The sequence below is a fragment of the Capsicum annuum genome, unplaced genomic scaffold (assembly GCF_002878395.1).
Source record: "Capsicum annuum cultivar UCD-10X-F1 unplaced genomic scaffold, UCD10Xv1.1 ctg3205, whole genome shotgun sequence".
NCBI classification, from domain to species: domain Eukaryota; kingdom Viridiplantae; phylum Streptophyta; class Magnoliopsida; order Solanales; family Solanaceae; genus Capsicum; species Capsicum annuum.
Window position 1 is genome coordinate 15,262 of NW_025838730.1, and position 13,291 is coordinate 28,552.

Sequence of the window (13,291 nt, forward strand, 5' to 3'; positions counted from 1 at the left end):
AGTATTGAATTATTTGTTGTTATTTTTCTTTTTAGGTTTAGTAATTTTATTTATGAAATTCAGTTATTTAGTTGAGATAGAATAGGATTTTATTAGTATCCCTAGTTGAAGATAGAATAGGATTTTATTAGTTTCCTAGTTAGAAATAGAATAAGAGTCTTTTGTTTATTTATATTCTCAGATGTGAATGAATAAACAAGCAGAATATTTTTATCTTCAAACGTCTGTTTTCTTCTTCTTCTCTATATTCCGTAGAATAACAACATCATTTGTGGCATCAATCGGGTACTTGATCGTGTAAAGTGCCAGCTCCCCATCCAGGAACAACTCAAATCTTCCAGTCGACGCATTCATGCTAGAGAAGCTCGAGACAAGCCTGGATCTTTGATCAAGTACTTGTCCAGGAAAAATCGTATCGGTTGGCTCATCAAAACTCTGCCATACAATACCTGAACTACTGTTTGCTAGCACAAAGTTACCGGTGTCAAGCATGGCTCTATAGACAAGTCCAGCTCTAGCCATATCACGAACCCATATTTCTTGACCATTTGGATCAGTGAGTACTAGTCTTCCATCTATAGAAAGCTCAACTTGGGATCCCTCCGGCGCAATGTTATTTCTATTGGCTGACCAAACCATAGTCTTTTCTTTGAGTTTGTTGAACCAAATGGCTAGTAAGAATCCCGATGATCCATTTCCAATTCTTTGGAAGCCAAATGGAAAATCTCCAGATGGGGATGGCCAAAAGTCAGTAACATCACTTGTAGTGAGTGTTGAACCCAAACTGATATTTTTGTAAGATTGAGCAATTGTTGAAAGTGGAAGCACTAAAAAAATTGCAAGTCGAAACATACATTGGAAAGCCATGCAAAAAAAAAGAGGCAAAGTTTTTTGAAAATCAGAATGGATACATGGAATTACATACACCTATAAGTTATATATATAATGTTTCTCAGTCATGGCCAACCACTAATATCCTTGTTGGACCACATTTTTAAAAAGCAAATGTTGATTAGGTCAATGGCTACCATATTTTCTTGAAGTAAATGTTAAGGACGTATTGTGTCCAAAGTTTCTTGACCTGCCCAAAAAGATGTTTTTCATAGAAAATGTTTTGCTAGAAAATAAGTCGTTTTCTTGCTTGTTTTTGAGTTCTCTGTGTTTTGTAGCCTATTATGTTCTTTCTTATATGAATTGCACCATAATCTTTTCATTCTTTTTTTTTTTTTACAAAATAACAAAAATTCTCTTTCTTTCGAATTATTCACGAAGACAAAACAAGACCCAAAACAAAATAGTGCCAAAAAGTTATTGTCACAACCCGACCCGGGGCTCTGGCCGCGACGGGCATCCCAAACCATTAAGGCCTAAGAGACCCCTGTAATGGCCCAACCTACTAGTGATATTGTCCGCTCTGGGTCTAGACCCACGTGGCTTTAAAACACGTCACTAGGGAGTAAGGCTTGCTTACTTATATAACCAACATCCCTCTTGTGCTTTGCCGATGTGAAACTCCTTATCCTAAGTTGGGGTGTTACATAAAATGCACCACTAGGGAGTAAAACTTGCTCACACGATAGAAATATATTTTTAAGTGTAGTCGCATACTGGAAAATTAAGAAATTAGGGTGCAAATCACTAAAAATAATAGAAGAGGGTGCAAATCATAAATAAGAACACACGTTTGGATGCAAAATGCAAAAAAAAAAAAGAAAAAAAAAACCTCAAATTTCCATCTTTGACACTATTTACTTCCACTAATATCTTCCCAAAAGACAAGTTGTTATAAATATATTGTGGGTAGGGGTGTACAAAGCGAACCGCTAAGTCAAACCGAATCGATGAATCAAACCAAATCGAGGAAAAAATCGACTTAGGGTTTGGTTTGATTGGTTTGGTATTGGGAAAAAAAACGATCATTCTTGGTTTGCTTTGGTATTAGCAAAAATAAAATAAAATCGAATCCAAACCAAACCGACATAATACATCTATAATTTTAATTTCTTAGTCGTAAAAAAATATTATTTATAATCTACTTCGGAATTACTTTTATTACTTTTTTATATTCAGAAAATAGATATATATTCTTAGTCCTTTAATTATAATATTTGTCCATTAGTAACAAATTAATACAAATCCCAATTTTAATATAAAAAACTAAAACTCTTCAATTGCTTCACTTTACATTTCACTTTCCAAGTTTTCAGAGAATTCTTATTATTTCCTCATCTTACTTTTCTCATTCTCCTCATCGTCAAGTTGTAATTTAGGTTGTTTCTCTTCTTTCTCGTTTTCCTTATGGAATTATGTTATAGTTAATTATTTTATGGAGTTAAGCTTTTAATAAGCTGTCTCCAATTCTTCACTCTTTTGTATGCTCACATTTTATGTGAACGAAACTTTCAGGCAACCTACTATGACTAGTGACTTAGAAATTGAACCACTGGGTATCTACATAATATTATTTTGAGAGATAGTAGTTTAGACGTCTTAATAATTTGTCAACTTAATTTTTATTGGAACTACTCTATGATCATTGTTTTTTTGTCTTTCTAGTGAAAACATTTAATTTTTTCTTCAATCACATTATAGTTCTAAAAAAGCCAAAAAAAAATCGAAAAACCCAAAAAAAAACGACTAAAACCGAAATAAGAAAACGGATTGTATATTGATTTGATTTGGTTTATAGATTTAGAAAACCAACGTTATTGGTTTGGTTATATTTTAATGAAAAATCGAACCAAACCGACCTACGTACACCCCTAATTGTGAGTATCTACTCTCATATATAATAAGTGTCTATTTTATTATATATAATGAATATTTATTTATGGAAAAGTTAGAAACCCAAAGTTAGTTTTCCCTTATAAATAAAGAGTTCATTGTAATTCACCCTATTAATCCCTCAACAGACATAATAATCTCTCTCTTTTTCTCTCTGTTCTTCTTGTTCTTGCTTTATATCTCATAACACAAGCCTTTTATTCAGTAATCCATTCATTTTCTTAAAACTAAGCCCTTTTAGCAACTATAAATTATTACTCTAAAATTTGCCTTTTTGGAATTATTATAGACTGATAAAATTATAAATATTAAGTGTCTTGAATTTGAGCCTTGAACGTAACAATTTTTTTAAAAAGGCGTTAGTATTCGTTTGTGGATTTCTATGACGTGAATCAAAATGTAGATTTCAAATCCCGAACATTAAAAAGGGAAGAATTAGAAATGATAAGTCGTCTGATTGTTATGAAAGTTGAATCTCTAAAGAGTATGATGGAATGGTTAACGTTTATTAACATTAAGTGTCTCGAATTTGAGCTTTGAATATAACCGTTACTTTAAAAAAAAGGCGCGAATATCCGTTGTGGTGGATTTCTATAGTGCGAACAATAACTTCAAGCACTGAACACAACTACAAATTAATTAGTCAAGAAAGGAAAAAATAAAAAAGATAAGTTGTCCGATATTATTTCTAAAGTCGAATCACTAAAGAATATGATGAAAAGATAAACGTTAAGCGTCATGAATGTAACTCATTTTTTTTAAAAAAAAGCGCCAATATCTATCTGCTAAAGTGTATTTCTGTAGAGTGAATATAGATTAATCAGAACACGAACATATCCATATAGTCAAAAAAAGAAAAAAAATTTATCCCCCCCCCCCCCCCCCCCCTCCATCCCCTCATTTTCACCCTAGCCACAAAGTATTTATATTCCCTTTGGCTATTGAGGTTCATTCTATCATTCTTCTTGTAGAAAATGGTCATATTTGTTTTCAATAATTCATGAGTTGAGTTCTTTTATAGATGATCCAATTGTTTGTTTGGCTCATACAACTTGAATTTGAAGGTAAAGATTATGCATGACATGATCAAAGTTAAACTCTTCTATTGACTTTAGAGATGTTCAATTGTTGTTTTGGTTCTTGGATCATGAATTTGAATCTAATGATTGTGTTTGAGTAGATCGAAATTCAGTTTATTTATTGCTTTTACTAACATTTATGCCCATTTTAACGTTTCTCATCTTCACCTGATGCAGATTCATTTATAAACTTCACAGTACTGTACAAGTCTGAATGCCGGACAAAAGTTAGGGTGTCGAGTTGAGGAGAAATACAAAGAAAACTATCAAGAACGTCCACAAGTGAGTAGTTGTCCAAAATTCCAATCTTTATATGTTATTAGTAGTATTGTAGAGAGGAGGAATAGAGTTTTTCTCATTTCTTTTGGATAAATATCGCATTCCTATAGCAGCATCTTAACATAATAACTTTTGTCTGCTTTGAAGTTTTCAAGAAATTTCATGAGCATAGAGTACCAATCACTATCTAGTATATCTATCACCCCGCTCATATATGAAGCTTGTTAAATTAGAAGTATTTAGTTCAACATCACTCAAATCTACGCACCACAATAGTGCAAGATACGCGAGTCGGTCACTTGAAATCTTAATTGTTTGCTATTTAAAGCAACCAGATAAGTACACGCTATCAAGGTTGGGTTGATTGAAAAGGTCTTCTAGCCATCCATCTGTGACATTCACATTTACTAAGTGCAATTTTTTTAAGGCTTTGTGATAAGTTATTTTAATAACTTTTAGTTCCCGCCTTTTAATGTAAGGATCTTCAAGATTTAGTGCTGCAATATCAACCATCTAGAAATTAGGAAGACAAAATAGCCAAATCATCTTCAGTTTCTGTAAAGTGGCTGCAATATGTAAACTGGCTAGTCCGTGACAACAAGCTAACCTTAAATCCTATAAATCAATGCAGCTTGCACATAAAGCTTGAACGAATTGCTCATCCAAATAAGTATTAAAGAGTCAACTTTTGCAAAGATGAAAACTTTATGCCATCAGGGGGCATTTCAAGCTTAAATATGCATAAATCAGGAACGTTTAGTCCCTCACATGAAATATTTCTTGGGCAAGACGTTGAAACTATCAACAGGTCAATCTACTTTTAAAATCAACTCCTTGCGATGTTACTTGCGATGAGGGTCTTAATCAAATTATGAACATAAGGGCTGATACGATGACAGATTGGTAACTTAGCTGTAGCTTATATATAGAAACCTTATGCTTCTACCGTCTGTATAGAGATTGATCGATAACATTCACAAATTCTATTACCGGAGCTTGTGAATGTTATCGATCTAACTCTAGCCATTCGGCAGGAGCAGAAGGTTTCTATACCAAAATTCTGGCTAAGTTTACCATCTTGTTATCGCATCAGTTCTTATGTTCATTATTGGATTAAGTGACAGAGAAACCAAGATTTTCTGAATAGAAATTTGTCTTATTCCATAATGCATAATGAAATTCTTATAGCTATACAACTGTAGGTTAGAGTTCTAGTCTAGGAAAGAATATATATTGTTATAACTACACAATCAGCAATAAAATCCTATTCTAGGAAAGAGAATATTCTGTCTATACAATTATACTATTGCCTAACATCCCCCCACAAATTGATACCGGTGATCACACAGTAGCAATTTGGAGCTAAGATAGCTATGTCGTGCGCATGTCATAGCCTTTGTAAACAAATCGGCAAGTTGATCATGAGAGGAAATGTGTTGTAGAGTGATAAGATGGTCAGCAACTAGTTCCCGAATGTAATGACAGTCCACCTCTATATACTTTGTGTTTTCATGTTGCACAGGATTTGTGGCTATTTTAATCGCACTAGTATTATGATCATGTAACACTGTAGGAGATATAATAGCAACACCAAGCTCAGATAATAGACGTCGTAGCCAAACAATTTCCGAACATGCTGCCGACATAGCCCGATACTCGGCCTCCGTAGATGATTTAGACGTGCGAGATTGTTTCATACACTTCCAAGATATCAAGGATGTACCTAGAAACATGCACCAACCAGTAATGGAACGACAAGAATCAGGACAACCAGCCCAGTCTGCATTAGTATATCCCTTAAGATTTATAGGAGAATCTGAACGGAAGAGAACACCTTGATTCATAGAACCACGGACATACCGAATGACACGAAGTAATGCAGTGTGATGTATATGGTAAGGATTAGCTACAAACTGACTTAGAACTTGTACCACATATGAGATATCCGGACTTGTCATAGTGAGATAAACTAATGATACCACCAACTGCTGATACAATGTGGGATCACTAAATGGTTCGCCATCAGCCTCCTTATATTTCGTATTAATCTCCATTGGGGTGTATACAACCTTGTCATCAGTAAGACCGGCCATAGCAACAAGATCACTAGCATACTTTTGTTATGTAAGCATTATCCCAGTAGGCAAGTATAGAACCTCAAGCCCAAGAAAGTATGTCAATCGTCCCAAGTCCTTCATCTTAAAGGAGGTATGCAGGAATTCTTTTGACTTAGTAATATTCTCTTGATCATTTCCGGTAATAATGATATCATCAACATAGATGAGAAGTATTGTGATACCTACAAGAGAAGTATGAAGAAACAAGGAATAATCTAAAGAACTTTGAGAGAAGCCTGCAGTTTGAATCGTGGATCGAAATTTGTCAAACAAGCTCTAGGAGCCTGTTTTAAGCCATAAAGAGATTTTCAAAGACGAAAAACTACATTTGGTCTTGGCAGAACACACCCAGGTGGTGGTTTCATAAACATAACTTCTTCCAGGTCACCGTGAAGAAACGCATTTTTCACATCCAACTGATGTAAAAGATTTGGATCTTTGGAAATTGAATAATGCGAAGGTAATCGCTTGGATGTTGAATTCGGTACATGCTGATATTGCTATGGGGCTTAGACCTTTCATTTTGGCTTCTGAGATGTGGACCCACCTCCATACAATCTACCAACAAAGCAACCTTGCACAAGAGTTTGAATTGGAACGCAACATAGCAGAATACACACAGTGGGACAAGAATGTTCACTCCTTTTATGCTGGCTTGCAGTTGCTCTGGTCGGAACAAGATCAAATGCTTGGGTAAAATATTTCTAAGGCAGGGCTCAAGGAGGTGTTGGAAGAATGAAAGAAGACAAGGGTGGTGCAATTCTTAATGAAACTCCGTCCTGAATTCGAGCCGATTCATGGCAGTTTGTATAACAGGGAAGTCACACCTGCTCTTGATGTTGTGTTGGCAGCTGTCTTGCGTGAAGAGACAAGACTTGGAACTCAGTCTGCTATGGAGTTTACACCATTACCTTCTGTTGCATTACTTGTAGGAAAATCAACAACCGTTGCTTCAATAGGAAATACTAAGAGAAGTGTTCAATGCTATGAATGTCAAGACTTTGGTCACATCACAGCCAATTTTCCTAAGAAGAAAAACATTTGTGCTTAGATTGTCGTCGTTGCCCAAATCGTTCACGAACTGCTCACCAACCAGAGCAATTGCAAGCCATCCTAAAAGGATCGAACATTCTTGTCCCCCTGTGTGCATTCTGCAATGTTGCGTTCCAATTCAAACTCTCATGCAATACAACTGTAGGTTAGAGTTCTATTCTAGGAAAGAATATATATTGTTATAACTACACAATCAATAATAAAATTCTATTCTAGGAAAGAGAATATTCTGTCTATACAATTATACTATTGCCTAACACTAAGACCCTCATCACTAGTATTATCAAGGAGCTGATTTTAGAAGTAGACGAATCTGTTGACAGTTTCAACTTCTTGCTCGAAGAAATCTTTGCCTCTGAGGGACTAAATGTTCTAGATTTATGTGGATTTACGCTTGAATTGCCCTATGATGGCTTAACGTTTTCATCTTTGTGAAAATTAAGACTCTCTTATACATATTTGAATGAGCAGATCGTTTGAGATTTATGTGCAATCTGCAGTGATTTAAAGGATTTAAGGCTACCTTGTTGTCATGGACTTGCCAATTTGCTAATTACAACAACTTTAAGAAATTGAAGATGGTTTGGCTACTTTGTCTTCCTCAATTTCATATGGTTGATATTGAAGCACCAAATCTTGAGGATCTTTATATTAAAAGTCGTCATTGGAATCTACAAGTAATTAAAATATTTGTCGCAATGCCTTGAAAATTTGCACTTCGGCAATGTGAATGTCACCGGCGAATGGCTAGAAGACATTCTTTTCAATCAACCCAACCTTGAACGCTTGTACTTATCTGGTTGCTTTAAATTGCAGAGAATCAAGATCTCAAGTGACCGGCTTAAGTATCCTGCACTATCATGGTGCATAGATTTGATTTCTATTAATTTATTGAGTTTGACATATGAGTGTGGTGATAAATCGCCAACACTCGTACTTATGAAAGCTTTAGTTTTGCTGCAAGTTGTGATCAACTTGTTCCCAGGAAATATACTTGATAGTTGTTGGTACCCTATGATCATGAAATTTCTTGGAAAATTGAAGCAGTTAAAGGCTACTAAATCAAAATGTTTTCACGGGGATGTGATCATTATTCCTAAAGACATGAGCAAAAGCTCGGTTCCTCCACTCGATGACACTACTTGTACCTTGCATATCAAAATTGGAACTTTAGGGACTAACTCACTTGTGGACGTTCTTGATAATTTGCTTTGGATTTCTCCTCAACTCGACAACCTAGCTTTTGTTTATATACGAAGATGCATCACTTGTCCAAACTTTTTTGAGAAAGAAATGACACACATGGAGTGGGCTTGTGATTACTAAAAGAGTTGCATTTACTCAACACTCGTTGGCAATGATGAAGAGGCAATAGAAGATATCGAGATCTTCGAGAAGTTGTTGATGGTTTCGTTGGTATTTTGAGAAGTCATGCTAATGCTTGAAGGTTCTGTTGAAGTCTCAATTCCTCCTTACCCTTTTTTAATCTTTTTGTGTATATCAACCATGTTTTTCGCTTATTCTTTTTGTATGCTATATTACCTGTGTTGGATCCTCCAAAAATGCACTATTTTTTGAGGGTCTATGCAACAAGCTTGTATGTTCTTTGCATTATATTATGTTTCTTGAAATATACTATTCCAGTTTAATTGTAGAAAAACAAATGTAGAAAATCCACTGATCTTTAATTAAGCCATAACTACTGAAAATACTATGGTATAAGAAACAAACTGCTTCGATACTGCCCAATTTATGTTGTTAAACAATGAATTCCTTAATTTCTATATTTTGTGCACCTCAGATGTCTGCTTGACACTTTTTCTAATTAACAATGAAGCCGCAGAATGTTAAAGGCACAGATTATTCGCGAAAATAAGCTACAGTAATGGTGAATTAAACAAAATTAGGAATGAATGGATCCAAATCTATCTTTCCTACAGAGTTTATAAAAGTGTTTCTGTGAGGTCCCTAATTACCTCTAGACGTGATTGGCACTCAGCACACACCACCGGCCAGGCGAACCCATTTTTCGTATCTTAATCTTTAATTCACAACAGTTGATAAATTAAGTATTTACATTTACAAATAGAAGCTTGATTCCAAGTTTCGAAGTGCACACCATTGCTTAATAATCTTCTTAAGGAGAACAAATACTTGGCACCAAAATGTTTGCGTAGATAAAAGTATACTTTTAATCAACCGCAACCAGCCAACATAGGATGGATATCTGGAAATCCAAGAGGTACCACTCATTCAGGTAAAGGTTGGCATTCCATCACAGATAGTCCATATGTACTAATTTGTAATAATTTGAAGTGAAATATAAGAAAACTTGAATAGTAAGAAGTTGTGGCAAGCTAGATGTTTACTACCGGGTTCAAAATATAAGGAAGTAAACACATAAAAAATAAGAGGATTCTATATACTGTAGGAAACTATCAGTCAATGGCGCGTTCGATGCCTAGGTAGATCTTTTTCGTTGTCTTTCAAGATATATATAGTCGGTCCTCTTGGGTGGCCGAGAGTGCAATATCTTCATCCCAAATTTTTCATGATAGATTCTATTTTCTACCTCAAATGAAATTTCTGTCTCTCACCTTTTAGTTAACCATCATCCTGTCATCTTTTCTTCTTCTGAGTGTCTTATCCATGATCAGCACACAAGAAGTATCATTGGCCAGATGGGGAAGTTTCATTATACTTTTTTAGCTACTTCATTAGGATAAGGAATGGGACCTGCTGTTGATGATAGGTTGGCATTCCATCACAAATTGTTATTTTTGTACTAAGTGGCACTCCTAGTTATAATTTGAAGTGAAAAATGTAAGGAATTCCAATAGTAAGAAGTTGAAGGAAGCTAGAGATGTTTACTATCGAGATTCAAATTTCAAAGAAGTAAACATATGGAAAAGCGATTCAATATCTACTATATATGCATTAAAAAAAAAAATTATCTATCAAGTGTAATTTTCCGGTGAAAGGGATTTGTGGCCTCCTAGTTCTGCATGTGATAAGGAGGCTTCAAGATGAAGATACTTACCCGTACTTGTTTATTTGATCTTAGTATTCAGAAACTGAAGTGAAAAATACATATGATTTAACTACAGTTAAGTGAAAAATATGCGTATGAGAACACACAATCTTGCATTCATTGTTTGATATAAATACAAGGTTGCGGACTACTTTACCCTTCAAGATTCTTACATTAGATATGGAAGTAGAAAAGTAGCAACTCTTTAAATACTTAACCATCATTTGTATTTTCTATCAGAAAGCACTTGGAATGGAAAACTAGTAACTATTTCAAGTTTTCGCAGTGAAAGTTTATCTATAATTCAATGTGAACTTAACTTGATAGTGTAAAAAGATCTATACACACTGGCAGGTGACAGCCTGCAAAACTTACTCATGTGATACTAAATTAATGTTCCTAATAGTGGTAATTAGGCTAAACGATGTGCAATTTTGTGATGCTTCTCCATAAGAATTACCCCGCCCCGGCCCCAACCTTAAAGTTGACCTTCCATGGGCCTAAATGGGCTAATGCTTCCCGATTCCTTAATTGGACGGACAGCCCACTTAGCCGCCTTAGATGTCTATAAATACTCGAGGCATTTCACAATTTGTGAGATGAAAAATAGTAACTTGGGAAGCTTAACAAACACATCAACAAAGGAGAAGAATCCAATAGAATCACATACTTTGGTTTTCAACAGGTAATTGATTTTTTGATGTTATAATAGCCAATAGAAATTGAAAAGAAGAAGATTGTTCTTTTAAGTTCATTCAATGCTAGGTATTTTAAAGCGGAGAAACCAATCCGCCTTGCTCGTCCGAGGTCTTATCTTTCGTCAAATCCCTAATCCACTCTCGCTCGCTGCTACTAACAGGATCTCGGTTGAGTTCCCTTCCTTTAGTTTGGACGGTGTGGATAATATACCTTCCGGTTGATAGTATGTTTTAGTTTGCAAAGGTTAGAATTCACTACTTATATCTACCCAACCAGTACTGTTTGATCTGCTTTCCTCGGACATGGAATTGAAAGAACCATGCCTTCTTTCTTAGAAAACCTCCTCATCAACTTTCTATCGTTCGAATTACTATTTTGATGCATGTATGTGATATTTAGCAATATTTAAGGAAAGAATTTGAAGAAGCAAGTGATCTTAATGGTAATCACCATGAAAAACTAAACAAGCAAGCAAGAAAGTAAAAAAGAAGAGAGGAGAAGAGAGAACAAAGATGATTATAGAGCATTATCCAAAACTGTAATTCTTTGTATTCAAGTTATGATTCAATAGTACATGATACATGTGTATATATAGGCAGTTAGTAAGTGAGCTAATACTACTAGTAGGTTAGCTGGTTGGTTAGTGGTGAGCTAGAGGTTAGTTATAACTAACTTCACCGGGTCATTGCAGTAGTAATTTGACATGGTTGGAACACCTTTAACAACCTGCTTCAACACTCCCCCTCAAACTTGGCACTAAAGAGATTTATGAAGCCAAGTTTGGACATCAGATATTCATGTTGGACCTTAGTGCCTTTGGTAAACGCATCTGCAGGTTGATCATGAGTAGATAGGTATTCAGTTTTGAACCGTCCTTGTCGAATCGTCTGCCTTATAAAGTGACAATCTATTTCTATATGTTTGGTCCTTTCATGGTAAACTAGGTTTTCTGTCATCTGTAATATTGCTTTGCTGTCACTAAAAACGGTAACTGGAAGTTGTAGTGGTACTTGGAGATCCTTGATTAAACCAATTAACCAAGTAAGCTCTGCAACTGTTGAGGCAAGACTTCTGTATTCTGATTCAGCTGAGCTTCTTGAGGCAGTTGATTGCTTCTTTGACTTCCAGGAAACTAATGAATCACCTAGTTTAATGGTGAAACCAGTAATAGATCTTCTAGAAAAAGCACAAGCTACCCAGTCTGCATCACAATTAGCTGTAAGAACATCTTTTCTTGCACTAGACATTAGAAGTCCTTGTCCTGGCTTTCCTTTTATATATCTGATAACTCTGAGTATTGCATTCATGTGAGATTGTTTGGATTCTGCAAGAATTGGCTCAGAATTTGAACACTATAAGCTATGTCTGGTCTTGTTACAGTAAGATATAGCATCTTTTCTATTATTCTCTGATACATTTCCTGGTCAGCTAGTTTTTTATCATTAGGTCTTGCAGCTGATGGAACATGTTGATCATAGTCACTGGTTGTCAGTTTTTCTGTTGTGTCACAAGGTGTGGGAGCAGGTTTAGCAGCAGTAAGACCAGTTTCTGAAACCAACTCAAGGGCATACTTCCTTTGGTGCATCACGATCCCTTGTTTAGACCTTGCAAACTCAATAACTAGGAAGTATTTCAATTTTCCTAATTCTTTCATCTTGAAAGCTTTGTAAAGAGCTTCCTTTGTCTCCGTTACCTGATCTAGCTTATCACCAGTTACTAGTATATCATCAACATATACTAGTACGACAACAATTCCATCACTGGTTTCCTTGATGTATAATGAATGATCATATTGGCTTTGCCTAAATTTGCTTTGTCAAGATCCGAATCAGGGCCCGGCCGTGACGAGCATTTCGAACCATGGAGGCCCGAAACACCCCTATCTGTCTTATAATCATACACATAATTTATGATAAAAGAAATGCGGAAGATACACAATATAACAGAAACATGGTCAAGAATCATATGAAAACGAAAATAGGGAATAGTGTCCCACAATCTAAATCAACATCTCTAAAATCGTCTGCGAAATCTCTACTACGTGACTGAAACAATGTCTATCTGAAAACTGGGTCAAGGCCCCCCAGCAGACCCCCAAAACTGAATATAAGATAAAAGGACTGCAGGACATAAGACCTTCCGAAACATAGAAGGCTCACCACTTGTCTCTGCAACTCTGTCTAAATGATTTACTGATTCTCTTGACCCCTAGACTGGGACTCTGAACCTGAGAGGTTAGAGAGGGGAGG